Here is a 26,831-nt window from a genome sequence, read left to right as displayed (position 1 = left end):
GCTGTGGTTTCTCTGCAGTTCACCTCTTTGGTAAAGAATAATAATAATAATAATAATAATAATAATAATAATAAAACAAACGAGGCTTAGTCATATGCATAGTTGTCAACACAGCATCTGCTCTGGGGCAGACGTCACATCAGTGTCCTTCAGGTGGTTCACTTTCAGAGGACTGAAACGCTGAAATAGGCTTTGGTCACAGGATGTGGTATTTCCAACCTTGGAAAATTCCTGAAAAAAATAAGACACTTCTCCTTTAGGTGGCATAGAAGACAGTGAATGCGTTGACATTCTTGGAATTCCTAAAAACTAATGTCCTTAGGCCCCAGGTTCTCAATCCTTCAACATTCATCTTTCTAACAAGAGTGAACCCCCGCACCCACTTCCTCCAGTAGACTGGAGCAGGCACCCTGTTTATACCACCTATCTTTCCTTGTAGCTCCTGTTAGGCTGTGATGGAATAATGTCCTGTGAAATCACACACATCTTGTTCCGCGCACAGGGACCCTAAGTTAACCCTGAAGCCAGAGCCCATCTTGCCTCCCTGTCCCATGCCCAACCTCTCACCCTGCTCACCACATGGCAGGCTCTCAATGCATATTAGTTGCATTAATGGGATAATCTCTAATGGGACTTCCAGTTTGGGTTTTCAGGCCCCCACCCCAGCCATCTGACTGGAATTAAGAACAGGAACTTGATTGCAGGCAGAGGTTTCCAGACAGCCAACCACGTAGGCACAAAATCCAGAGTCAACACTCTGCTCCCGGGTGCTGCTCCCAGGTCCCATGGATGGCACGTGTTCTGCATATGGAGCTCCATTGACGTCACTGGGAATTTCACGGATGGGACAAATGAAGAGGCAGCAGGAGACGTTTGCAGCCTGAAGCTGTGCAGGAGACGGGCTCTGTGATCAGGACACGAGAAAACGTACCCCCAGACGTGAAGGGCAAGCTGTGTGTGCTAATGGGCCAGTGTTCGCTGGCTGTCCTGCAGTGTGCACTGGCGTGGAACCCTCACCCAGGGCCACCCGGCTCGCCAGCCCTGGAAAGCTTGGGTTGGTTCCATAACAGGAGCCTGGCCCCCACTCTCCATCCTGAATCCCCCTTCTCACCCCCTGGCCCCTGCTCGCCACTTGCCTCCTACCAGTCCCCAGACAAAAACAAAAGACCCATTACGAAGTTATTAGCCCCGTCTCGCATATCCCGACAGAGTGAGACCACTGCCAACCCCACTTCGATTTAAAATGTTTAACAGATTTGCCCACATCTAGTTTCTGTCACTGTGTTTACAGCACAAGGAACGGGCAGAAGGAGGCAGCAGTGGGGGGCGGGAGCAGGAGGAATGGGGTTGGGTTGGGGGGATCCGCAGAGGGGGCAAAATCTAAATGCCAAACCCCTTCAAAGGGGGCCAGTCCTCCCTGTGGTTCACAAACACTTCCTCTCCCCAGCTGTCCTGTAATCACACCCCAGTGTTCACCAGAGCACTGTTTACATCCAACACCATTACCGGCAGGGGAGACAGGCAAAATTAAGGCCTCTGCTCTCTGTTCTTGGAGGCCCCATTATCTCTTCCCTCCCCTTCACCCCCTTTCATCAAACGCCTCCCCTATGTGAAGGGGTAAAAGCCTTTAATGGGATTTTGAAGATCTTAAAAGCCAGGCGGTTTGTTTAAAAAGGAAAAAAGCCCAAGAGTGGGATTCCTGGGTCCACTTCTTGAAAAAAGGGAGCAAACTGGGTTCTATTTTTTCCCATCTGCCAAATCGAGTGTTGAGCCTGAGGTTTGTGTTGGACGGACAAGCAGGCCACACAGAGCTGCCAGCGGGCGGCCCCATTTTCCCCAGATGCCGAGAACTCACTCCCACAGCACTCTCAGGCCTGGCTTCTTCCCTCCAACTCACTCACTGCTGGAGCTATTTCGGAGGCCCAAGTTGGCACGAACAGCCCGAGTGTGGTTAGCGGAGCCTAATGGTGGTGGCCAACGGAACAGGAGAGAGGGGAAGGCAGCAGTCAAGGTTAAAGCAAATACTGCCTGTCGGCAAATCCAAGGCGATTGCACGTTTGGTTTCTGCGTTCCCCAAGGCTGGGAAAATCCCAGGCACAGACACAACCACAATCTTTGGTTGGGAGACAGACTGGCTTTTCCAAAGCAGTGGTTGTCCCTGGTGTTCTTTTTCCAATTCTTTTTGGGCCTGTACTGCATTGCTGAATCGGCATTGGGTTGTCTTGGAGTGTCCAGGGCCATTGTTGCACGGAGGAGGAGCCGTTTTGGTTTGAAAAGGGCTGGGAACATTGCCTTTGACTGAGGCCTTGGGTTGAGGGGTGCTGTTGTGCTGGGTTTGTGGGTGCATCATCTTGTGTTGCTATCATGTTCTCTTGTAACCAATGCCATATGAACTGTGTGGGCTGCGGTATTATTTCAGAAGTGACGTAGGGGTGCAAGGCTGTGTCTATTAAAGGTGTTGCTGAGTGGGCCTGTGGTGCCCAACCGCAGCGCAGTGAGACTATCCAACAGGGGCTTTGTTCGACTCTCCCAATAATAAAACCCAGCCTCTCCTCCCCAGCTTACCAGACGGACCCTCTGCACAGAAGCCAGCGGCTTTCGGCAGACAGGAGACAGAACTATGTCTCCCCAGATCTCCAGGGAGACTTCTGGGTCATCAAAGCACAATTACACAGATTGACAATTGGCGGAATGTCAAGTCCAAATCCATGGGACTCTCCTGCAGGAAAAGCAATGGGGTCTTTCATTACCGCATCCTCTGGTTTCCTTCATTGCCAACAGCCTCCCTTCTCAAGGGAGCTTCCAGCCAGATCTTTAGTCCCACCTCTTCCCTTGTGCATCATGAAAACCTGTCTAAGTTCAGCAAGTCTTGAGGCAAAGATGGCCTAACTACAAGGGCAAAGGAAGACAGAGTATGTCTTCCCATTTCCTTCCAAAGGATGATGTTCTTTGCACATCAGCTGGCACCGATGAGCCCCTTGCCCAAAGTGCCTGTCAAGCAAGGCACCTTCTTCTGGGAGAAAGTGAGCATTCCAATGCTCCTTTCCAAATGGAACCAAGTTGTGTCACCTGAACAAAGAGAAGCAAAAGTCCTAGAAGTAGTTGCCACTCACACCAGGCCAGGCACTGAGCTAAGCCCTGGGCTGGGTGTGCCATGTCATTCTGCTTTCTGCACTCTGTTGGGGTGGGAACCATGATTCACTTTGAAACATGCACTTAGTAAACACCTTCAGAGCAGCTACTATGTGCTAGGAGCTGTTCTTGGCACCGGCACTACAATGGTGAACAGGACAGGCAGAAGCACCCGTGGCCTGGTCATTCCAGCCCAGTGGGCTGAGGAACTGAGTCTCAGAGGAGAGATTCTTACCTAAAGCCACACCGCTTGTAACTCCCAAAGCTCAGACTCAACCCCAGCACTGGTTGACTCCCAATTGCATTGCTTACAGAGCCTACCATTACAAAAGACATCGATTTGTCCTATTGGGATGTATTGATTCATTTCTGGGTTTTTGGATTCCAGATCAGCTATTCTGTCTTAGATGCAGCTGCATGCGCATTGCTCATGGGATGGAAACACTGAAGATATAGAAGAGAACATGTTTAGGTCAGTGCCGACGTGTTCATGTGGATCTGGAGCTGAGGCCACAAAGAGCAAGTGGAGAAGTCATGGAAGCTGCTGCCTGCTAGGGTTCGAGCTGGCATCACTGAGTTCTAAAGGACATTACCAGCCTGGGAGGAATTCTGGCTGAGATGACCTCCTCCCAGATCAAAAAGAGTTGTTGCCCTAGGAAAGGAAGCACTGTGTCTTTATTTTTATTTTTTCTAAAATTGATCAATTTTTTTTGTTCTTTCATTTATTTGAAAGGCAGAGAGATGTAGACAGAGAGAAATCTTCCATCCGCTGGTTCACTCACTCAAGGCCTGCAATGAGACTAGACTAGGATGAAGCCAGGAGCCCCAGGTTCAATCCAGATCCCTCATATAGGCAACAGGGAACCCAAATACTTGAACCATGATCTCCTACCTCCCAGGGTACACATTAGCAGGAGAACGGAATCAGAAGAAGCGTCAGAACTCAAACCCAGGCCCCTCTGACATGAGATGAGGGAACCACAAACAACATGTTCCCCACTGTGCCTAACACCTGCCCAAGGCCATAGCCTGTGTTTGAGTAAGGGGGACAATGTGCATCGTGGACCAGGGCTTCCTTTTTTGTGTGTGGGACAGCAAAAAGACAAGGGTGATTTTATGAGAAGTCTTCAAAAAGTTCTTGGAAAAGGGCATTGAGGGAAAAAGTCATGTATCTATCTGACAAATGGTTGCACCAAAATAAACATGATTTTAAATTCTGTTTTTCCACAAACTTTTTTTGGAGTGCCTTGCAAGAAAACAGAAGGAATCCAAGCTCTGAAAGCCAGGATCCAAGTTCTTACCATGACTCCAGAGCCTGAGCTCATCATTTTGCTTCTCTGAAACCCAATGTCGTCATTTGTTAAACAGGAATATTCTTCAGCCCTCATTGACAGGTTTATGATAAGAAACATTCAATGGTAACGTTTACAGACAGTGCCTGGCACATGATAAAGAGCTGTACAAGCACTTGGTAATCCACCAACCTGCTAGGGACAAGTGGAGGACCACTGAGGAGAGAAAGAAGACCTTCAAAGACGTGAAGTCCAAGTGCATACTGTAGCAGAAAGAAAGAAAAATGGAGTTCACATTCACAGTATATATATATATATATATATATATATATATATATATATACACACACACATATCAAGCCTATGGTTGGGGTGTGTGTGATTTCGTTGGACAACCATTGTGTCCTCATTTTATGGCTAAGAAAACAAAAATTCAAGGATACAAACCAACCTCCCCATGGTCATCAGAAGAAAAAAAATATATGGAAACGCTGGGATTCAAACTTGGAGTGGCTACGCTCCAAAATCCACATTTTCTCTTCACTTTGTCACTTCATTTACCCAAAGTGCTCCCTGTAAGAAAACCTGCTCAACTGGATTTATATTTAAAGGCTCAACTTCTCATCAGCACCATCTCCTCAAAATAGAATGCCAGTCCTCAGCCAGACCCGTCAGTGAGCTGCTGGCCTCTAGGAAGCTACCTGGGTGAGGCAAAGATGGAGTAAGGCAAGCTCCTCCTGGTCCTGTCCCTGCAGTCTCCTGCTCTTCCTGGACTTGCATGCCATGTTCTTGCACTCTCTCTCATCTTGCCAGATGAAGAACAACACTCAACACTCCTGCTTGTGTGGTTTGGGTCCCATTCTCCAATTCCATGTGCCTCTCCTGCATTTGTTACAAGGACTCCAAATTGTTTTCTGCTCCCAGAGTCTCCCCAGAAGCACAGACTCCTGGCTTTGGTGCCCAGAGCCTTTCCCACCTCCTGCAAGACTCAGTGGCTAGTGACCTTATTCAGGTCACCCAGCTACCCCTTCATTTTGACACATGATCCTTCGTTGTGACCAGCTACCCAAGTCTGCAAGGCCAGCACGAAGTTTTCTTGTCCCCACCCCCATACAGAATCCAAGTCTGTCAGCCCAGCTTCCCCACCATTTTTCAAATTCTTTCTCCTCCCTTCCTCCAAAGCCACCCATTTTCATAATGTCCATCCTTCACCTGGAATTAGTCTCATTTCTCTCACCCTTGACTACTCTGCCTCTTCTCACTGCAGAGTGAGTCTTTAAAATATGTAAACCCATTTTTCATGTTTCCCCTGACTAAAACCCTTCAGTGGATCCCTATTGCTACAAGGAGTGGGTTCAAGTGATGAACTCTTGTCAACTGCACAGTGTGGCTTTTCACACTGCTATGACCTTGGCCAAGTGGTTCAATCTCTCCAGGCTTTTGTTCTGTAAGTGGTGCCCTCTAGCTCAGTGATTGCACTGCAATGGTTAAACAATACAAATAAATTTTTAAAAAACTCCTTGGAAAGTTGTCTAGTGAACAGCGAGGACTCAAAAAAGGCCAGCTGCTTTTATACTCTTCAAAATCATCTTTGTCATTATCATTGCTCTAACTATGAAAGTCCAAAACAGCTAGCATGGCATCCAAGCTCTGCTTCTTGCCCACCGACCAACGCCTGTCTCTGTGTCACCCCTTGTGTTCTATGCAGCAGTCACGCTGAAGCTCTTTGGTCTTTGGATACAACCCAAGGACCATGATTTATGCATAAATATGCCCATAAGGCTGATGTTTATGATAAAGATTTTTAAAGCCAAATGTCCATCAATTAAAAATGATTAAGTAAAATCGTGGCATAGTCAAATATGTCACAATCATTTTAAATTACGACTCTAATAAATATTTAATGGCATGAGAAAATGCTCTTGATAAGACAGGATATGAAAAATGACGCAAACTTGTATTTGCAGAGTTATCTCGATCTGAATGAAATAAATTAAAATGCTTCATAATGGTTATCTTCATACTGTTAGGTTATTGGCAGCAATTTTTCACTGTACATTGCCTGCTTTCCAAATGTTATCAAATCAGCATGGATCCCTTTCATAATGAGACGAGTGGGGAGATGGGCATTGGAAACTAAGAGAGAAAGAGGAACTCAACTTTTTGTTATTTTGAACTTAAGTATTCTGGAAACAAAAGTCAATGTTATTCATGCTCACTACCACTCCCAGTCTGCACATATGCAATGGTCACTATCCTTCCCATTTATTCTTTCCAAGGATGGAAATAATATTTTGACTTCTGATCTTAAATGACTGCGAACTTTAAGAAAAACAAGTTCCTCTCCAGGAACTAAACGAATTTATTAGGTCCCTTCCCAGGATAAGCAAAATCTTGAAGTTAAGGGGAAAAAAGGAGCTGGTAATGTGATATAGCAAATTAAACCACTACCTGGGACACTGGCGTTCCATACGGGCACCTGTTTGTGTCCCAACTGCTCCGCTTCTGATCCAGCTCCCTGCTAACAACCTAGGCAAGCAGCAGAAGATAGCCCAAGTGACTGGGCTCCTGCAACCACATGGGAGCTCAGAAGAAGCTTCTGACTTCCAGCTTGAGCCTGGCCTAACCCTGATCATTGTAGTCATATGAGAAACCAACCAATGGATAGAAGATTCTCTCTCCCCCACCCCCCGACACACAGTATCTGTCTCTTTTTGTAAGTGCATGTTTCAAATAAATCTTTAAAGAAAAAAAGAAGGAGAAGAAGGAGGAGGAGGAGGAGAAATACAATCTACTGCAGTTTAGAATAAAATCAAAGCAGACTTAGTTGTAAGGAATGACTTTATAATCAGTTACTTTTCTCCCAAGATTTTAGAGTGCTGCCTCTATACCTAACTCAGAAATGGTTGCCTGATCAACACGCTAAATCGCTTAAGATTCCAAGTACTCCTTAAAGTGTCATTTGTTGATAAGGGTGCGATGGTGGTGGTGTGTGCGAATATGTGTGTGTGTGCGTGTGTGTGTGTGTTTGACCAGATGTCCTGATATACACAGACTTTGTCTCTTTCCATGAAATGATGGGAAGCAGGGATGGCAGATTGACCAGATATCTGAACAGGGAGAGAGAGAGAGAGCGAGAGAGAGAATGTACACCATGAGAGAGAATAAAAGGTCACAGTGTACCACAACCTTTTCCTTTCAAAGCAGCTTGGGTCACTCTGTGGCAGTGAGTTACTACTGCCTCCCAGCCTGCTTCCTTAGCTGGAAGGGTAAGCTCCTGTATCAGCTGTGATGGAGAGTGGACTGTGATTGGGAGAGCCATTTGATGTTGTGTCCAGATATGCACTCCAGCACCTCATTCTTTCCAAATTGTTTTCAAATGAAAAAGCTTTGCCTCTGAGACAAAAAAAAAAAAAAAAGGAACCCACATTCTCCGAGAAAAGCAAAAACCCTCACTCCGAAGGATGCAGGATGTAACACGGCTAATATATCATTATGAACCCCTAATGAATGAAAATATTAGTCTCCTTTTCCTGCAATTTTATGCTTGGTTATGAAGCATTTCAGGAGGACAAATGCTGCGGCTGGCATTGTTCCTTTGACATTACAAATAACTGTATTTATGGTGGTATTATACAGTTCATATATTTCCCTCCACTAGTGCCAATAAAAAGATGGCATTTTCCCAGTCTCTGCTCATGTTTTATGTCTTACTTTCCTCAAGGGCCTGTGTGCTCTTAGGCAAAAGAGCTAATTTTTCACAGTGGAACAGGGGAGGGGATGCTGGTACTCTTTCTATCACTCACTTGCCATTTTTCTGTTAGCCTCCAGAAAGGCACAGTGTTATTCTTTTTCTGTAAAGGACTATACTTCGCGGGAGCTCACACCCATTGCTGACAGCTCAAGCTTCTCAGAGCTCTTCCCGTCTATCAGGACCTGGGCTTTTTCAATCTATTTTCACAACAAGCTTGGGAATCTCCTATCCTAATGTACGTCCACGCCATGGACAAAGAGACTGAGGCTCTTAGAGAACCTGGGGACAGTTAGTAGGTCCAAGACTCAGGTTCCTCAAAGCCATGGATGTCCTTTCTGTCACTGCTGGAGCTTCCCTAGCCCATGACGGACAAACGTTCCAGTTAGCAGCACAGGCTTTGGTCTGGCAGAGCCTTGCACTGAACTCCTCTCCTTGGATGTAATGGCCAGGTCAGATGTCGTCCATCAGTAACACTACCCAGTTTCTTCTTCCAAGTGTCTAGCTGTATGATCTTGAAAAACCAACAGCCCTCTTGAACACCAATGTACCACGTATAAAGGAGAAGTATGATAACTTAAATTTGGACGCAAGAGGTGATGTCAATGACCGTGAGTCAGAAAGTAGTGATTCAGTCCAGTGGTTAAGATGTCTTCCTCCCACATGGAAGTGCCTGGGTTTAGTTCCTGCCCGTGCAGATCTTGGGAGGCAGCAGGTGATGGCTCAAGGAATTGGGTCCATGCTATCCTCTTGGAAAACCTGGATTGTATTCCTGACTCCCAGCTTTAGCCCCAACCCAGGCACAGCCATTGCAGGCATTCGGAGAGTGAGCCGGGAGATGAGAATGCTCTATCTACATCTCACTCTTTCTCTCTTTATATTTCTTTCTCTGCCTCATAAATAAATTTGAATTTTAAAAGGAGAACTGCAAGTCACGTATTCAATAGTATTCATCAACCTGGTCTCAAGCAGCTGGGAGGGTGCTTGATACAGAGAGCACACAATCTGATGCAAGAGATACATACAGAAGGACAACACAATTGTAGTTAATATCATTCTGTAATAGCCTAAAATTCCGACCTGCCTCAGAACCACCAACAGGCAGAACTACTCAGAGTTTGTAGAATCATTGAACCGTTAAACACTGCTTTCAAAAATGATAAAACCAGAAACTTTGTAGAAGCGAACAGGACTTCTGCTGGGTGGTTTATCCTCTGTGCACACAGGGATCAAACAAGCCTTTGGACTATCACAGCACTGATCAAGATGATCACATCAACAAATCACTGCTCCCGCCGATCAATATCTTTTTCTCTTTTCTGTTTAAACATGCACCTGCATGTCTAGGCATCAATCAGCAGAATAGGAATGGGGGCAGCCTTGCCAAATGACAGCCAGCCGGGAAAAGCAGTTGTTTTTTCTTTTTAAGTGCTCAGCAAGACTGCCCTGTTCAAGATATCCTCAAGCTCTCTCCCGCTCAGGGCTTGGTGCCTCTGGTGAATACTCAAACTGTTCAACCTGGGTACAACTGAAATCCCAGGCAACTTGACTGCTTGTGGCGAGGGCTACCTTGGAAAGCGCTTAACTGCTCCCATGATCCTTTTCTATGAGATGCCAGCAGCATTCACATACCCCAGTTGCCCCCACACCATTTTGAAAACCAGTAGTGTCCCCTGACATTGCTATGTGTCCCTTGGGGCTGGGTACAAAATCACCTTCAGTTGAGAACCACTGGCCTGAAAACCAAAAGCGCCTCTACATTTGGGTGGAGTTCAACTCAATTTGGGATCTAGCCCAGCCTTGCTGGGTCCCTTCTAAGACATCTTTTCTTTCTTTAAATCAGAGACTAGGAAGGAAATCATTCATTTACTCATTTACTCTGCCTCCTTCAATGGACATTGACTGACAGATCATGACAGTACTCACACAAGTCTTGGCACAAAACCATCAAGTGCTTCAAAGATGCCCACACAAGTGCCACCCAGGACATGACCTAAACTACCAAACTGACCAAACCACTCAAGTTCTGAACATGACCCATCTCCTGAACTTACTTGCCCATAGGACTCATACTCATCACCTGAAAAATGAACTTGACCTGCTTCTCCCCTTCAACATTTTAACCACACTCAGACTACATATTGTCATTTACCTACAATATTCTTCTTGCATCCACCCTTTGTGAGTTACATAACCTCACGGGAATGGTGCGGATCATTGCTATATGAGCAGTTTCCCAAATGTTTGTGGAAGATGAATATTACGAAAGGAATGTGCATGGATTTTAAGATGATTTTGCACTAAAATAAACAGATCGTTTTATTCCATTTTTCCATGAACTTGTTGGGATCTAGTGTGTATGTGTGTATACTATATATGGGCATCTTGGTTATATATCTACACATATATACGAGAGGGACTTCTACAAGTGCACCAAAATGTGCATGAATTCCAGTGTCTCACGTCAAAGTCTCAAGGGGTTTGAGTTTAATTCCTGGTTCTGCTGCTGACACCAGACTCCTGCGAAGGCCCAGCCTCCTAGGTAGCACTCATGGCTCAAGTGCTTCTGTCTCTGCTACCCATGTGGGAAACTTGGCTGGAATTCCCAGCTCCCGGCTTTGGTCTAGCGTTGGCTGGTATGAATATCTGGAAAGTGAATCAGCAAATTGGAGCGCTTTCTCCCTCTCTCTTTGCCTACCAAATAATATTAATAATAATCATTTTCAAAAGAAAACAACTGAAAGCCAAACAAAGCTATTCAATCCAAAGTGCACATGTCTAGCAGTGGGAGTCCCCACGCAGGGTAGGGGAGAGGAGGCATTGGCAGGCTATGCCATGGCCACCACGACCACCTGAGACTCTGTATGTGCCCAGTGAGACTTGACAAACGCCGGCCAAGGGCAGGTCCTCTCGCTGTGTGACAGCTCCCACATACCGGATGGTCTCAGTTTCCAGAAAGACACAGCGGCAGCCCCACCTGACTCTCAGTGCCTTGTCTCATTGGCCTCCAGTTCCCATTTTGAAGTTCACTTTTTCCAGAATGGAAACAGCCTGGCCAGCCCTCACAAGAACTGTGAATGTTTAAGTGTATAGCGAAGCTCCCTTTGGATTCTGAGGCCCTTCTTTAGATGGAATATCTTAGAAAAGAACCAGGCGTCTTGGTAGCCTTGGAGGTAACCTTCTGAATCATCCTCATAAAAATTATGAGGACCCATGCTATGGCTCAACTGGCTAATCTACCCCTGCAAACGTCAGCATCCCGTATGGGCACCTGTTTCTATCCTGGTTGCACCACTTCTGACTCAGCGGTCTGCTTATGGCCTAGGAAAGCAGCAAAGAATGGTCCAAGTTCTTGGGACCCTGCACCACATGGGAGAACTGGAGGAGGCTCCTAGCTTCAGATTGGCTCAGCTCAGGCCATTGCAGCCATTTGGGAAATGAGCCAACAGACGGAAAAAATTCTCTCTTTCTCCTTCTTTCTGCAAATCTACCTTTCCAACAAAAACAATTTTTTTTCTTTTAAAAATGATACAACCAAACCAGACCAAGTAAAAACCTTTGGGGTTCATCCCCTGTGAGTGAAGTGGTCCCAGCTGAAGCACTCAGCCCATGGAGCCTGAGTCTCCTGAGGCAGGATTGAACATTCAGACAGCTGTCTGGCCAATACTTGGGGTAGCAACCCTGTGGGTATTTGAGACTTCTTTGTAAGCTGCCAGGTGAAGGGACTCCACACTGACTTTAGATCTTCTGGGGGTGAGCCGCGCCTCTCTGGGTGTTCTCAGCTGTCCAAGGTGGGTGATGGGACAACGGGGCATGATGGACTCTGGATGGCCCTCAGCTGCTAAGCAGAGCAGCTGCAGGAAGCATATGTTGGGAGGAGGTGCGAAGGTTTGCAACCCGCGGTAAAAACTGCTCCGAGGAAGCAGGGAGGGAACAGAGAGGCCGAGAGTGGGCGGGTGGGGGAGAGGATTGGGAGAAGGCGTCAGGAGCAGGGAAGGGGTGACTTCGAAAACTCGCCCTCTGGCACCGAAATCCTTGGCAAGCTCTGCACTTTTGAGGTTCAAGTTTGTTTATTCTTGGCAAAATGCAACCGCCTGTTTCTAAGAGAAAAGTCTTTAAAAGGCTTATAAAATCTACTCAAAAGGCTTTCTGGACATCAAATAGCTCATAAAAAAGGAACATTTTGATGAGTTAAGTGTAAATGAATCAGAAACATACGGATTCCATTTTGCCTAATCTGCCATTGGATTTAGAAATGAAGGGGAAAACTGCTCAAAGCCAAATTCTTCGGGGGCTGTGCAGACCCCCGAAACCTTTGAAAGCCGCTGGCAGCGCTCAGCAAATCCCTGGCACAACTGCGTGCTGCCCTCCTGACCTGCAGCCTCCATGAAGGTCCCCGCTGGGTGAGTCCCTCGGAGCAATCGGGGTCGGGAAAGGCACAGCTGTACCCTGCCTCCTGTGTGCTGGCACCTCTGCTCCGTGGATCACTCCTGCCATCTGTCACAAGGGAGGCAGAAGACCACCGATGGCGGTGACACCATGAAGCCAGGGTGCTAAGCCCAGCTCCCCAGGGGAACCAGCTTTGTGGTTATAAGAATGCCGGCAAGGCCTCAGCGTCCCCATCTGCGCCAAAGAGCTAAAAGGGACATCTGGATGAAGCTATGACAAGAGTTAACTATAATATCCAGAGGTCAGCATTGTGGCATCGTGTGTTAAGCCATCAGCTGCAGCCCTATGCTGATATCCCATAAAGGCGTTCCTTGAGGTCCTAGCCGCTCTGCTTCCAATCTAGCTTCCTGCCAATGTGCCTAGGAAAGCAATAGGGAATGACCCAAGTGCTTGGACCCCTGCACCCATACGGGAGACCTGGAAGGAGCTCCTGGCTCCTGGCTTGCTTGGGGGATGAACCAGGAGACGGCAAATTTCTCTCCCTATCTCTACTTCTCACTCTCTCTTTGTAACTCTACATGTCAATAGAAATTATAAATCTTTTTTAAGTAACGTTGGGTAAAATATTACACCCAGTGCCTGTGCATGGAAACACTCAGTCAAGATTGTCTGTGCTAAGACTATACAAGCTGTGTGGGATGCACACTCTTCTTACTCCTGCTTTACACTCAAAGGAACTGAGCCCAAGGATGATCCAAAGGGCCTCGTGCGGTAGCCTAGTAGTTAAATCCTCACCTTACACATACTGGGACTCCATATAGATGCCAGTTCGTGTCCTGGTGGCCCCACTTCCCCTCCAGCTCCCTGCTTGTGGCCTGGGAAAGCAGTGGACAGCCCAAAGCCTTGGGACCCTGCACACGTGTGGGAGACGTGGAAGAGCTCCTGCCTTCAAAGCGGCTCAGCTCAGCCATTGCAGCCCCTTGGGGTGTGATTCAGCAGATGGAAGATCTTCCTCTCTGTGTAACTGACTTTCCAATAAAAATAAGTAATAAATCTTAAAAAAAAAAGAATGATCCAGAAAGTCGTACCAGCTCTCACATCCTGACCCACAAATTTGAGTTAAGCCTTCTAACCGCACAGCAGAAAGTTTCACCATGCTCCATTACAACCTCCTTCAGACGACTCAAGGACCCAGCAGAAATGGTCCAACGAGTCCCGGAATCAACTGCCCAGGAAGGCTGGTGCCTGATGGCCTCCCTCTGGGGGACTGGCAGGAAGCAAGGATGGGCCCTCTGCCAGCACACCCGAGGATTTTCTGATGCCAAGACTGAGCAAGCCCCATTCCCTCCATCGGAGGTGTTGAAGGATATCCCTGGCTCCAAAGCTCTTGTTTTCCTGTGTGACGGGTTAATGGAATTACAGAGAAGAAGCCGAAGATGAAAGGAGGGAGAGAAATTTGCAATTATGTTACATTTTCCATTCACTGTCCCTCTGCCTCAAGCTGGATAACATGGCTATAAAAACACACACGGAGCAAAATCTGTTATGTTACCAAAAAAAAAAGTGTACTGTATGTAAATCGACCAGGTGGATAATACTCGGAGTGTTGTGCATGTTTTCACACATGGTTTTATCAAAGCGAGTAATTACGGCATATGGAAAACAGAACATATTGTTTCCATATGATAGAGTGTGCTACAAGTGATTAGAAGGACTTGCGCATGTGGAATGCTCTTAGAAAGAGAGCTGCCTCTGTCCCAGAATCACAGTGTTTTCCAGCGACATTTGCAGGAATCTTGCTAATAACATTCAGGCAGAGTGGAGGCCTCTGTATTTCCTGAAGGATTTAGTTGCATCTCTTGGTTGGAGGTCGGAACGTTTGGGGCATCCCCCGTGTTCCTATCTTGACTCTTGTTTTGTGCAGGGATGATCTGTACAGGTCTCTGCAGCTGGCTTCCCCTCCAAAGGGCCTCACCGCCAGTCAGCTGGCAAGACTAAGACACAAGAGAGGAAGAACAAGCGACTCCATCACCAGCAGGCGGGAGACTGGAGCAGACATTTTTTTTTTTCAGAGAAGACATGCAAGTGCCAGGAATGCCCCTGGGAAACAAGATATCATTTCATATCCACTAAGATGGCAGCAGCCAAGAAAATGGGGGCACAGCAAAGAACTGCTTGAAATGCCAACAACCCATATGAGCGCTGGCTCGAGTCCTGGCTGCTCTACTTCCGATTCAACTCCATGCAAAGGCACCTAGGAGAGCAGTGGAAGTTGGCCCCCTGCTTGGAGCCCTGTTACCCACATGGGAGACTCAGGTGGGGTTCCTGGTCTCTGACTTCTCTGCCTCTCTGTATTTATCACTCTACCTTTTTAGTAAGTACATTTATCTTTTCTTAAAAGAAAGACAGAAAATGAGATAAACAAATGTTGGCAACAATACGGAGCAATTGGTACCCTCACACCTCACTGGGTGGCAATAAAGCAGGCATTCCCCCCTGAGGACACACAGGCAGCCCCTGGAAATGCTCAACAGAGGGCTCCCACTGGGCCCAGCAATTCTGCCGCTGGGTCTGAACTGAAACAAGTTGACAACAGCAACGCAAACAAATACTCATCCACAAATGTTCATGGCCACAGTGTTCACAAGAGCCCAAACAGAGCACAAGTGTCCAGCAGATGAACACAGACACAGAACATGACCTCTCTGTACAACGGAATCCGGACAGAAGGCAAGAACTGGCCATGCATGCTGCAAGACACATGAACCGCAAGAACACTAACTGAAAAGCAAAGGCAGCCGGACACAAAAGGGCGAATGTTGCACGGTTGTATTTATATGAAATATCTGAAAGCGGCAAATCCATGGATGCAGAGTGCAAATTCATGACTGATTGTCAGGGGTGGGACGAGGGGAACGAAGGGAGAGAAACTAGTTTCTCAGAAGACAGTTTCGCTTGTAGGGTAACAAAATAGAAGGGATTTTTATGAAAAAAAAAAAATTTTTTAAAGTATGTATTTGCCAGAATGTATTCATTGCACAAATGGATTTCTTGCCATGAGCCAGGTTGCACTCCAGGAGCCAAGAACACAAGACCACTGTGCACATGCAGTTCCCATCCCAAGCCGCGGAGAGAACACGTTACAGGAGCAGAAACAGCGTTTCCGGTCTGTGAAGGTGGTGAAGGCACTCAGAGATGGAGAGGATCAAAGCGGCAGAGGACTGGCTGGCTCGGTGGGCCCGGAGGACTTGTCTGAGGGGCTACTTGAAATGAAACTGGACTGATGAGAAAGTGTGGGCCAAGACTGTTCCCGGCAGAGAGAACGGCTTGTGCAAAGGCCCTGCGGTCAGAACAGTCTCGTGCTTGAGGACTAGAGAAGCTGGGTGACCAGATCGCGTAGACAGTGAAGGGGACTGAGGCAGGCAAGGGGAGACGCGGGGCTGGATCATGCGGGGCCACGCTGACTAAGGTGACCTTATCATCACAACAGAAACCATGAGAACCAAGCAGAAGAGCCAAACTCCTAGAAAAGACTGACCAAAGGGCTTTGGGCACCTGCCCTTTGAAAAATTGCATTTTATATTCAATCATATAAATGCCTGCATTTGTAAGAGTAGGATCATATAATACAGTTCTGAAATGGGTTTTTAAATTTATTTCATTTTGCCATGTGTTTGCTATTTGACCCTTTCCTGAATTCATGTATTTAGAGAATATGGCGTCTAGTTCATGGGAGCATACTGTGAGAAGTTTACATTTTCCACTGTTTGAAGACCCTGCCTATGTGTGCATTTCAAAAATACTTTCACAATGGGGCTGTCACTGCAGCACCAGGAGGCTAAGCTGCCGACTACAAGACCACCATCTCACGTCTCAGCATCCAGTTGAGCCTCAGCTGATCCACTTTTTTTTTCTTTTCTGAAAGTCAGATATACAGAGAGGAGGAGAGACAGAGAGGAAGATCTTCCATCCATTGATTCATCCCCCAAATGATCACAACGGCCAGAGCTGAGCTGAGCCAAAGCCAGGAGCCCGGAGCCTATTCCGGGTCTTCTACATGGGTGCAGGGTCCCAACGCTTTGGGCCGACCTCAATTGCTTTCCTGGGCCACAAGCAGGGAGCTGGATGGGAAGCGGGGCTGCCAGGATTAAAACGAGCATCCATATGGGATCCCAGCACATGCAAGGTGAGGACTTTAGTCACTAGGCTACCGCACTGGGTGCAGCTGCTCCACTTCTGATCCAGCTCCCTGCTCAGGTGATTGTGAAGGTCGTAGAAGCTGACCCAAATGCTAGGGCCCTTGTCACCCAGACAGGAGATTCTTGATGAAGCTCCTGCCTTCTGGCTTCTGCCTGGCCCAGGCTAAGCTACTGCAGCCATTTGAGGAGTGAACCAGCAGATGGGAAAGCTCACTTGCTCTCTCTCTCTTTCTCATTTCCAAATAAATAAATCTTCAAAAGATGTTTTGCATGAAACAAACTATTCCATTCCATTTTCTAGAACCTTTTAGAGAATATCCTTATAGTAGGTACTCAACAGTTTTTAAAGAAAACAAAGTGTCTGTCCCAGCCTGCAGCAGGCCCCCTCGGCCTTCTGCCTGCCCTTGATTCCTGGGATGTTTCCAGATGGAGTATCTCACACTTCAAGCCCCATGCCCATTGGCGTGGGACAGTTTCGCTTGTTTCCAGGCTTGGTGACATTGCAAGACCTGTTGTGATGGGGGCACTTCCTTCTCTCTGCCAAATTAAGAGGTGCAAAAAGATTCCTGGTGCTGCCTGCCAGCCCTGCTCATAAGCCGCTGGTTTTAATCTTGCTTTGGCAGCTCCAAGAAGGATTTCTTTTTTAAAGCACAAGTCTTGGAGGCCAACTTCAGAATGTAGCCGTGAACCTGGGCACGAACCCGGTCATGAACCCGGCCATGAACGCAGCCATGACCTGGTCTGTGCTCTGCTAGCATTTCACATATGCCCCCCATCTAAGCAAGACCCCTTCCCCTGGTCATTGGTTCCATCTCCCCATTCTCCTATAGGAAAAAAAAAAAAACAAGGTTTTTCCAGTTTTATAGGAAAGAATAACTGGAGATAAGACACACTCCACCTTACACACATCTTGTTGTGGTTCGATGATAGAGGTTGAGCCTGCTTTGTCCACAGTGTTTCAGACTAGATGTGTTCCAGATTTTGAATTGGGGGGATTTTAGAATATTTACATACACTTCATGAAATATCTTGTGAATGAAACACAAGTCTAAACATGAAATTCATTTACGTCTCATATATACCATATGTACTAGCCCGAAGGTAATTTTACTCACTGTTTTTAATCACTGTGTGCATGCAACAAATTCTCATGGTGTGAAATTTCCCAGTCGTGGCATCCTATCAATGCTCAAAAAGTTGTAGATTTTTTAACTGTTTAGTAGTTCAGATTTTTGGATAAGGGATGCTCAACCTGCATTGATAAGCCTACAACTTTGGTGACTGGGTTTTTGTTTTTTCCACTTTTTTTTTTTCCTAGGAGACATATTATTGTTCTCAGCTTAAAGGAGAGGAGATTGAAGCCTGGAGTGAAGCGACAGCTTTGACCCCAGTTCCGCCGTGGCCAGCAGCAGGATTACAAGCGGAGTCAGGACTTCTGATGTCTATTTGATATCCAAGGCAAGTAGTTTCTCTCCTGTAAGCCTGTGCTGCAAATATTCTCTTAACCATGACCCCTTCTCTACAGCATCTCTACAGTTTGTTGAGAAAGCAAAGAGCCAACCAGACGCATGAATAGAAGGAAAGCTCTTCCCTACCACATCTCTACCCAGAGTCGATGCTCTGCTTCTCATCTTTTGAAGGGACTATTTAAGGCCACTGCTCTATCTCTGCCAGCAGGTTGAGCAGACAAGGGTGTGTGGTAAGTAGGATGGGGTCCATGGTAGCTGCAGATGTGGGAAGCTCTCCACACTTCCCATCCCTCTGATTCCAACTGAATCTTGAGTCTGGCGCAACTTGGAGGTGTGGCACAGGAAGCGCATTGTGGCTCTAAGAAGCCCCTCTGTTTCTCTAGGGGTGGCGACGGGTCTTCTAAATCTTGCACTTTGTCCCGGTGGTTCCTGGGAGTGCTCCAGAGGAAATGAAGCAGGAGAGACAGTCTCAAGGGTGTGCCGTATCCACAAGCACCCATGGAAATGCCTAAACACGCCGACGAAACAAAAGCAACCTTCTCTCTCCCGCATGAGGACAAAAAGAAAAGAAAAAGGCAAGCAAAAGGCTGCTGCCTCTTGCAGGTTTATAAAGGGAGCTTTTCAGGCCCCATGGCCCATTAGTCTCAGTTATTCTCCTGCGGTATGTTGGCCTTGTCTTCCATTAATTGGCTCATCCGCCCATGTGTTTGCCTCGTGTTTATTATCTACACCTAAAAGGCCAGGCACAGCCCTCCCAGAACAGAACCTGGGCCTTTGTTACTTGGTGCACCTGCAGCATGCTATTGGAACTGAAGAGCCCAAGCTGCCTTTTATCTAGCTCTTCTCCCCCCAGCCCCCAGCCCTTACTTTCCCCACAATGCAGTCAGCCAGCCAAAGACAACTGGACACTCCAAGTGACAAACATGACATCCACGCAAGGGAAGGACCCACGGAGAAGGATTCAAGTGAGGTCCTCCTCCAGCAAACACCTGGATCTGAGGATGGGTGTTCGCAATGAAGTTGCTGGAAACCATCTGCATCCTAGCTGAATTTGTGAACCTGGACAAGTTACCACCCTACATACTCGGAGTTTCTTGGTTTCCTCATCTGAAAAATCAGGATTGTAAGGTGACATTCTCTTAACCAACCCATATTTCCCTCCAGAAACTATATCAATAGGTGCCCGCAACACCTTGGAGAGTTAACGGGGGGGACTTCTCCATGGAGTCTCCAATGAACTACCTTCCACCACCTGGACATGCACTCGCCAAGAGTTACATGTGTTTGCTCCCAAATCAGTTGACCCCGATTCATTGTGTAATTATGTATCACCTAACACTTTCTACAAGTGCAAGATGAGAATGATCACATCAATGAACACCAAGTTCAATGCCTGGGAAACAATAGAACAAAGTTGTTTTCAAAAATCACTTTTGGATTAGGTGGGCATGATAAATTATTACAGGAGTTCTGTATAAATTCTAGGAGATTCTTCTCTCATGAATTAGAACTTTCTTACTTGAAAGTTAGAGTTACAGAGAAAAAGAAGAGTAAGAGCAAGATCCTCTACCCACTGGTTCAGTCTTTAAAATGGCTACAATGACCAGAGCTGGACTTGTTTAAAGCTGAGAGCCAGGAGCTTCATCCGGGTTTTCCACATGAGTACAGGGGCCTGAGGTCTTGGGCCATCCTCCATTGCTTTCCCAGGTCACGAGCAGGGAGCTGGATTGGAAGTAGTATAGCCTAGACTTGAACTGGTGCCTTTAGGGGATGCTATTGTCGCAGGCAGATGATGAAACTGATATGCCACCACAACAGCCCCTATAAATTAGAAATCCTATGTGATATGTAATGGACAGATGGAACAGATGTCTTCATTTTCCCAGGAAGGTCCTGACTGACAACTATTACCCGCCCCCCCCCCCCCGAGTCGCTCATGATGCCCCTTTTTCTAGACCACACGGGTCGCTCCCACACTGAATATGATTTATACAAGGGTCTAAGATCTACAAACACAATCTCAAGTCTTGAGTCTTGTATCAATAGGGGGACAAACTAATGGACATTTTTAGACTGAAGCACAAAACATCCTTTTTGTGGTGCCTTAATATTTCCCAGTAATCTGGACACATGACCCAGATGAGTTGGATCACGTAACTTCCACTTGCAATGCTATTGATTTATCCAAAGGATTCATAGTCATATATTCCAAGGGCGTTCTGTGGGGACTGGAATGGGTTAGGTCCTCAGCACACAGTGATGAGGAAGAAAATTTGAGAAACCCTTCAGAAGAACTGTTTGTGAGAATAGTGGTTGGAAGGCCAGAGATGTTATGGACCTCACCAACATTAATCACTCATCAGCCTACACAGCTCCCAGTGCCAGCTTGGCTCTCCCACATCTGGAATGATCCCTTAAAGGTGCTTGGGAGAGGCATCCCTGCAGAGCATCCTAACTGGGATTAAGAAGCGTTTCATCGTTCTACTCCCTGTTCTCATTCCTGCATCCAAATCACATGCATGACTGCTCTCCAGACCAGAAGGATCCTGGAAAGAGAATAAAGAAAAGACCAAAGGTGGTGACAGGGCATGTGGCCCAGCTCTGTGTTCTCTGCTTGTTCAGCAAGAGGCAGAAACCGGGACCCATCACTTGACTCTTGAGTCTTCCATCGGACCTCAGGGTAGCTGTGGATGGCCAGGCTGGAGGCAGCGGATACAGGCACCTGGTTCCTTACAGACCCTGGGACCCGGGACAAGTGTCTTAAGCTCTTTGAGGCACTGTTGCGTTTACTGCCAAGTGGCACAAATTATTACTTTCTCTGACAACTTCATAAGGTTATGCCAAAGACTAAAAATGGTGATGGTGTGAAGGGACTTCTGTGACCATAAAAAAAATAATAATAATAACACTGTAATAACTGCTGCCACTTCAAAGCTGGCTACCGTGCCAGGCACTGGTTCTAAAGACCTTCTCATATATGGTCCCTTGAACCCTCCCAACGCCATGAAGGTAGTATTAGCAACCCATTTTACAGATAGGAAAATTGATGTCAAAGAGCTTAAGCTCTTAAGTGGCAGAGCCCTGATTGAACTTGAGCAGTTTTTAAGTTGGTAATAAATATAATAATGATAATTATGATTATTACCATTGACAGAGACATGGGTAAACCAGAAAGAGAAGACTTTCTGGCCCTACATCCTCTACTGAGTAGAAAACAATAAAGATGCTGTGCTGAGACTCAGAGCTGCCATTATCCAGAGTCCAAGCAGCACGAGGCATTGAGCAAAGGACTTTCTGTGGTTTGTTTCCTCTCTGAGAATGTTGAGGAACTGGAGGTGGCTGGGGGCTCTGAACGGGTCTCAGGACTGGCTGTGGGAATATGGGACCGGGTGCCCAGATGGTCAGCTGCAAAGCTTGCATGCTCCTCAGCCTTATTGCCGTGGCTGGGCAGCAAGTGTGCCCCCATCACCATGTGGCTGAACACTCCTAGGGGCAGGGCCAAAGGAGCCCTTAGTGGCTGCCAGACTCCAGAGTTGCCCAACTCCTAGAAGTCTCACTGCCAGGAGGTTGCTTTTATTCTAATCAGTTTGGAAATGAAGAAACTTGCCCGGGATCCCAAAGGATCCCTAAGCAATGGGACCAGAATCAGAACACAAGGAGTTCACCTCTGCCACACCCCCTCTCCTTCACCTCCGAGCTGCCATCTGTTCTCAGCAAACTCACACTCTTAGGTGAGATGCAGTAGAAGAACCAGGGTTTGGCCCCTGCCTGCTTCTTTCCAGCTGGGCAAGGCACTACTCTGGCTGGGGTAGTAGCTCTCCACCATGAAATAAGGAGTTAGATGGAGACTTTGCAACACCATAGAAGGCTCCGGAAAAGAAGCAGGGGCCCCTACTCCAACTTCATCCATGGCCTTTCCTGGTTAGCTCATTTCAAACCATGTGTTACAAATGTGTTTGCTGAAGGGGAAAACCGGAACAGTGCTTGAATCCCGCTGAGCAAGAACATGTCTCATGCTGTGAGCAGAAAAGAGAAAGAGAGAAGTGGTGGTCTGAAGACAGGGCCAAGGGCAGGGTCTGTCTCTGGCTGAGCCCATCTGTGTCACATGGCAGGTGGGGCTTGGATCGGAGCAGGAAGATGGCTCAACCAGGAGGTGGGAGGAGGAGAATGGAGAGATGGCCGAGGGGCCAGGGACTCCTGGGAGCTGAGCGTCTGGGACAGAAGCCGCAGGTCTGTCTAGTGCTTGCAGTCAGTGGATTGTGTCCTCAAGCCTCACCTGCCCAGTGACCCATTAGACAGACAACAAAACTGAGGCCCTGAGCAAGCACATAACTGCCCAAGGTCATCCACATGTTCGTGCCTCCATTCAACAAGTATTCACAGGCTGCTGGGAAGTCAGGAGAGACCTGGGTCCCATTAGCATGGAAATACTCACACAGATGACGAAAGATCAAAACAGGACCATGTGCAAACCGGGGAGCAATCTCGTGTTTGCATGCAACAAATTAACACACTGAACACCACCTCAAAAGGGACAAAGCAGCATAACTGTGCTATTCACAAGATAATGAAAGGGCTTAAGAAAAACCGAAGGGTGCTCATGCGTCACTCTCCACAGGGGATATTGAGGGCCCTAAGCTTGCAGTGGTGTGACACGTGTCCCTCCTGCCCATGCATGGCAAGATGTTTCTGTGTGCGGATGCACAACCATTTGGGAATGACTTCAGACATCTAAATTCCAGGAGGCCAAGACCAGACAGCACCACGAAGCAAACCTCACTAAACAAGAAGGAATCAGGAACAAATGAGATTTCAAGAAGCTCCCTGTCGAGCAGGGTGACTCAGGGAGACCCCCCACCCCAAGACAGGGACATGATGCGCCACCCAGCCCCGAGACGGCAAAGTCCGCAGAGTTGGACAGTCATAGAAGAGAGACAACCACAAATAGGAGTCAGTTCCCAGCCCGGAGAGCTGGATCCCTGCAGCCCACCAGACCTGGGAAGCCAGTTTTGCCACCTGCTATTCTCTGGCTCCCCGGGATGCTGTGACTTTTAATTCCCAGTGTCTGAAATTGCTCAGTAAAGAGACCTTCGGGGAAGCCAGCCACAGCCATTGTGCAGCCCAATGGCTCAGCTGCCATCTTGCCAAGAGGCAAGCTTCCATCCAAAGAACTGAGACCCCTATGCAACCCCGAAACATCCCATGTCCATGGAGGCAGAGCCCGCGCGAGCGTAGGTTTGCTCCCCAGAGCTTACCGGCCTCAGCAAAGCCAACTACTTCAGAGTTAACCTCCCTCTTAATAGGCTGCGTTGCTGAGCCTTCTAATTAATGCCACATGTTCCCCTCAGCTGTCATCCTGACTAAATGTTTACAAAGCTATTAACGTACTGTATTTGTAAACCGGGACCGCGCCGCTTTAGGGAGTCATGTGGTATGCGTTTTCTCCTCTACGATGGAAAAGGCTCAGCTATAATAAATACATTGTTTTGCAGGGATGGGAGCAAGGCGTTGCCTGACAAAAAAAATGTATTGTGAGCTTCCTGAGACAGCATGGCCATGTGTACGTGAGGAATTGAAGCTTTGTGTTCAGAAGAACTGCAAGAGGCCGGCATTGGCCCAGGTGGGGGCTAGCAGTGGAGAAATTGGGGGCAGAAAAAAACGCGCTGGCTCCATGTCTGAAGACCAGGCTAGCTCTAGTTCCAGCCCCTTCGCTTAGCAGCTTTGCAGCACCAGGCAAGCCTGTTTTCTTTCCAGGAACTACATTTTTTTTTTCAATCTGGGAAATGGGAGGTTGGGATATGCTGCTTTTGATCTGGGTTTCTGGTCTGACTCCTTCCCTACTCCAGCTGCTGCCCAGCACCTGGACTGGTGTTGCACAAAGTGTTCAAAAGAACCCAGGGCCAGAAAGACCAGGCACTAATGTCTCCGCATGCCTCCCTGGATACAACCTCTTCCCTCAGCTCCATTCCTCAGTATTCCTGCCTCAAACTCATGCCGGGCTATACAGAGAATGCCCTTTGCCGCACACACTTACTTCTAAGTCTTGGCTTCTGCGGGGCTTTGAGTGGGAGCGTCCTCTTCACCCCAGAAAGTCCTGCTTTCTCTCCCGCCTGGCCCAGTCCCATTCACTGTTTCTATCTTAGCTTAGAGATTGCCTGCGCTTGGAAGCCCTCCTTGATTATCGAGTTGGCACCAATCCAACCACAACACCAAAAACATCTCCTTTCTCAGGACAGTTTTGTGATTGCCGGTTTCCATATCCACTTGCCAGGGTAGACGCTCCTAAAGAGGAGTCAGTGACTCTTTTACTTGACGTTGAATCCAGGCAGCTGACGGATGGAAAACAGTCACCCCTTGACTCACAACAAGGTTATACGCCGATAAGCCTGTCCTAAGTTGAAAATATCCTAAGCTGAAGACTGAATGGGTTTCACTTAACCCACACACCCAACATCTCAGCTCGACAGCACAGCACACTGCAGGGTGCACCGGGAGCCAGGCTCACTGGCACTTCCCGGCCTCACCAGGGTGGATGGGAGTGCAGAGCACTAGGCTGGGAGAGAACCCAAACTCAAGACTCAGCGTGGAGTTTCTGCTGAAACTGAACTGCTTCCTCACTCACCATCATGAAGTGGAAAAGTCAAAGCCTCATCAGTCGGGGCCCTCGGCACCTTTGATCGAGGTGGGAGGTGATAGGAATACGTTACCAGCATGAGAATTGTGCGGTGACTCTCAGGGCCCCATTTAGTTCAGAGTGTTTTGGTCCCTGTCCCCAGCATCCTGCAACACCCACTTTGTTCTACTGTACTAATAAGGAGCTCAAAGAGGTTAAATCATGTGCACAACCTTGGGCCCTGGGTCTAGGACAACAGCTGGGTTTTGGACCCCAAACCACTGGTCTCTGAAACTCCTGACTCTCCAGCAGTGCCACCAGCCATTCCCATCTCCACCACCCCTGCCACCTTCCACCTCACAATGCTACCTGGCCATCTGTGTCAGTGGTCTGAGACCTCACACTTGCTGATCCCAATGGTATTGGCACCTGCTCTGGGTCTCTCTAGGTTGTCTGTCCTCTTGGCTACCTAGGATGTGCCGTTCAGGACCTTTTGGAATCCAGTGGTATAAATACGATTCCAACTACAACTCACCAAAAACAGAAGGGAGACCCTCTCAGCTCTTCTCTCAAAGGACAAAAACTGGCCTTTAGGAAGCTCAGAATTCCACACAGCCCTGACTCAACCTTATATCATCATTCTCTCTTCTTCCAGTTCATTCCATGCTGTCTGCCCAGTGGCCAGCAGCAAACTGAAATTGTGGCTGTGCTTGAACAAGCAATCATGACACTAATCTTTCCTACCAAGGCTATGAGGAAAATCTTAGGGATGCAATTTAACTGGCTCTCTCTGAGTTATAGGCACATGCTTAGGCCAATCACTATGATCAGAAGTGGAACACTGGGATTGGCTCCTCCAGTCAGAGCCCTATGTGTAGAGTCAGGGAGGGGCAAGTTCAAAAAGGAGGTGGCAAAGTTATTCCCTGCAAGGGAATTGCTGAGCAAACCCAAATACCAGTTGTTCATGACACACAACTTGGGCTGAGGCTAGGGTACACCATCTTTTTCTCTTGGGGGCGACTTTCTTGATGAGAAGAGAGACAAAACCCAGTGGGTAACTGCTAGCACAGAGCCACGAGGAAAAGATATCTGAAGAAAATCAAGAAGAAAACTGTGTAACCAGTTTTATTATGATGACTGTGTAACTGAGAGAGAACGCATTTGGTTTAGCTCACTGTTTCATCAGCAGTGGCTAAGACAGCGGCTGGCACACAGTAGGTGCCCCATCAGTACTTGCTGAAGGAACAAGTTAGTGAATGAGAACAATTTGTCAGGACTGAGGAAAGGGGTCCTTGCTCCATTATGCCACTCAAAGGTTGGGTCCAACCAGATTCAGATCTCAATCCCAGCACCTACAGGTTGTGTAAGCTGAGCAAGCTGCTTCCATCTGCAGCAGCTGGGCTTCTGTTGTGATCTCTATGGGACGGAAAACAACGCGCCCACCTCCTGCTGTTGATGTTGGAATTAAGTCACCCCTCCAAAGCCCTGGGCTGGGACACCCGCAGAGTGCAGGCAACACTGCTCACCAAATCAAGTCCTACTTCCTTCCCAGGGTTGCTATACAACTCGAGTTTTCACTAAATAGAAATCTTATTTATTTACTTGCTTCAACTCAACTCTTGGAGGAGACGAAACAAAACGGAGACAAAGCTGTTTGGAAGAGCCATGTCCCCTCACGGCAGTACGGAGTTTTCCTGCAGAATCTCCATGGTGAATTGCTGGTTCCATTCCAGGCGACAGTCAGCCAGGCCACGACTTCCTCCAGGCAGAGCTGGTCCTGCAAGGGGCCCCTCGGCACTCCGAGTTCCCCTGTCTCTGCGTGGAAGCCAGCATGAAATATCAACCTGGCTGGAAACAGCACACTTCTGAAAATCATTGCCCCTGGCCTGGCACGTGAAACCCAGGGTACACAGCCCCCTGATGCTCAATTGCAAGCACAACCAACACTTGGTATTTGGATCTCCGAGGCCAGAGGCCCAGGAGCCC

General features: G+C 47.6%; 1 long non-coding RNA gene across 1 annotated transcript; it reads right to left on the bottom strand.

Annotated features, from left to right (window-relative positions):
- Positions 1–438: 438 nt before the first annotated feature.
- LOC131478261 (uncharacterized) lies at positions 439–25,559 on the bottom strand. The gene is made up of 3 exons (XR_009244384.1): positions 25,374–25,559; positions 2,566–2,714; positions 439–886 (listed from the first exon to the last, which is right to left on the bottom strand). It is a non-coding gene; the product is annotated as an uncharacterized LOC131478261 (long non-coding RNA).
- Between the last annotated feature and the right edge of the window lie 1,272 nt (positions 25,560–26,831).

This window comes from Ochotona princeps, chromosome 29 (assembly GCF_030435755.1).
Source record: "Ochotona princeps isolate mOchPri1 chromosome 29, mOchPri1.hap1, whole genome shotgun sequence".
NCBI classification, from domain to species: domain Eukaryota; kingdom Metazoa; phylum Chordata; class Mammalia; order Lagomorpha; family Ochotonidae; genus Ochotona; species Ochotona princeps.
The sequence above is the reverse complement of the archived record's forward strand: the minus strand, read 5'-3'. Positions and strand labels throughout refer to the sequence as shown.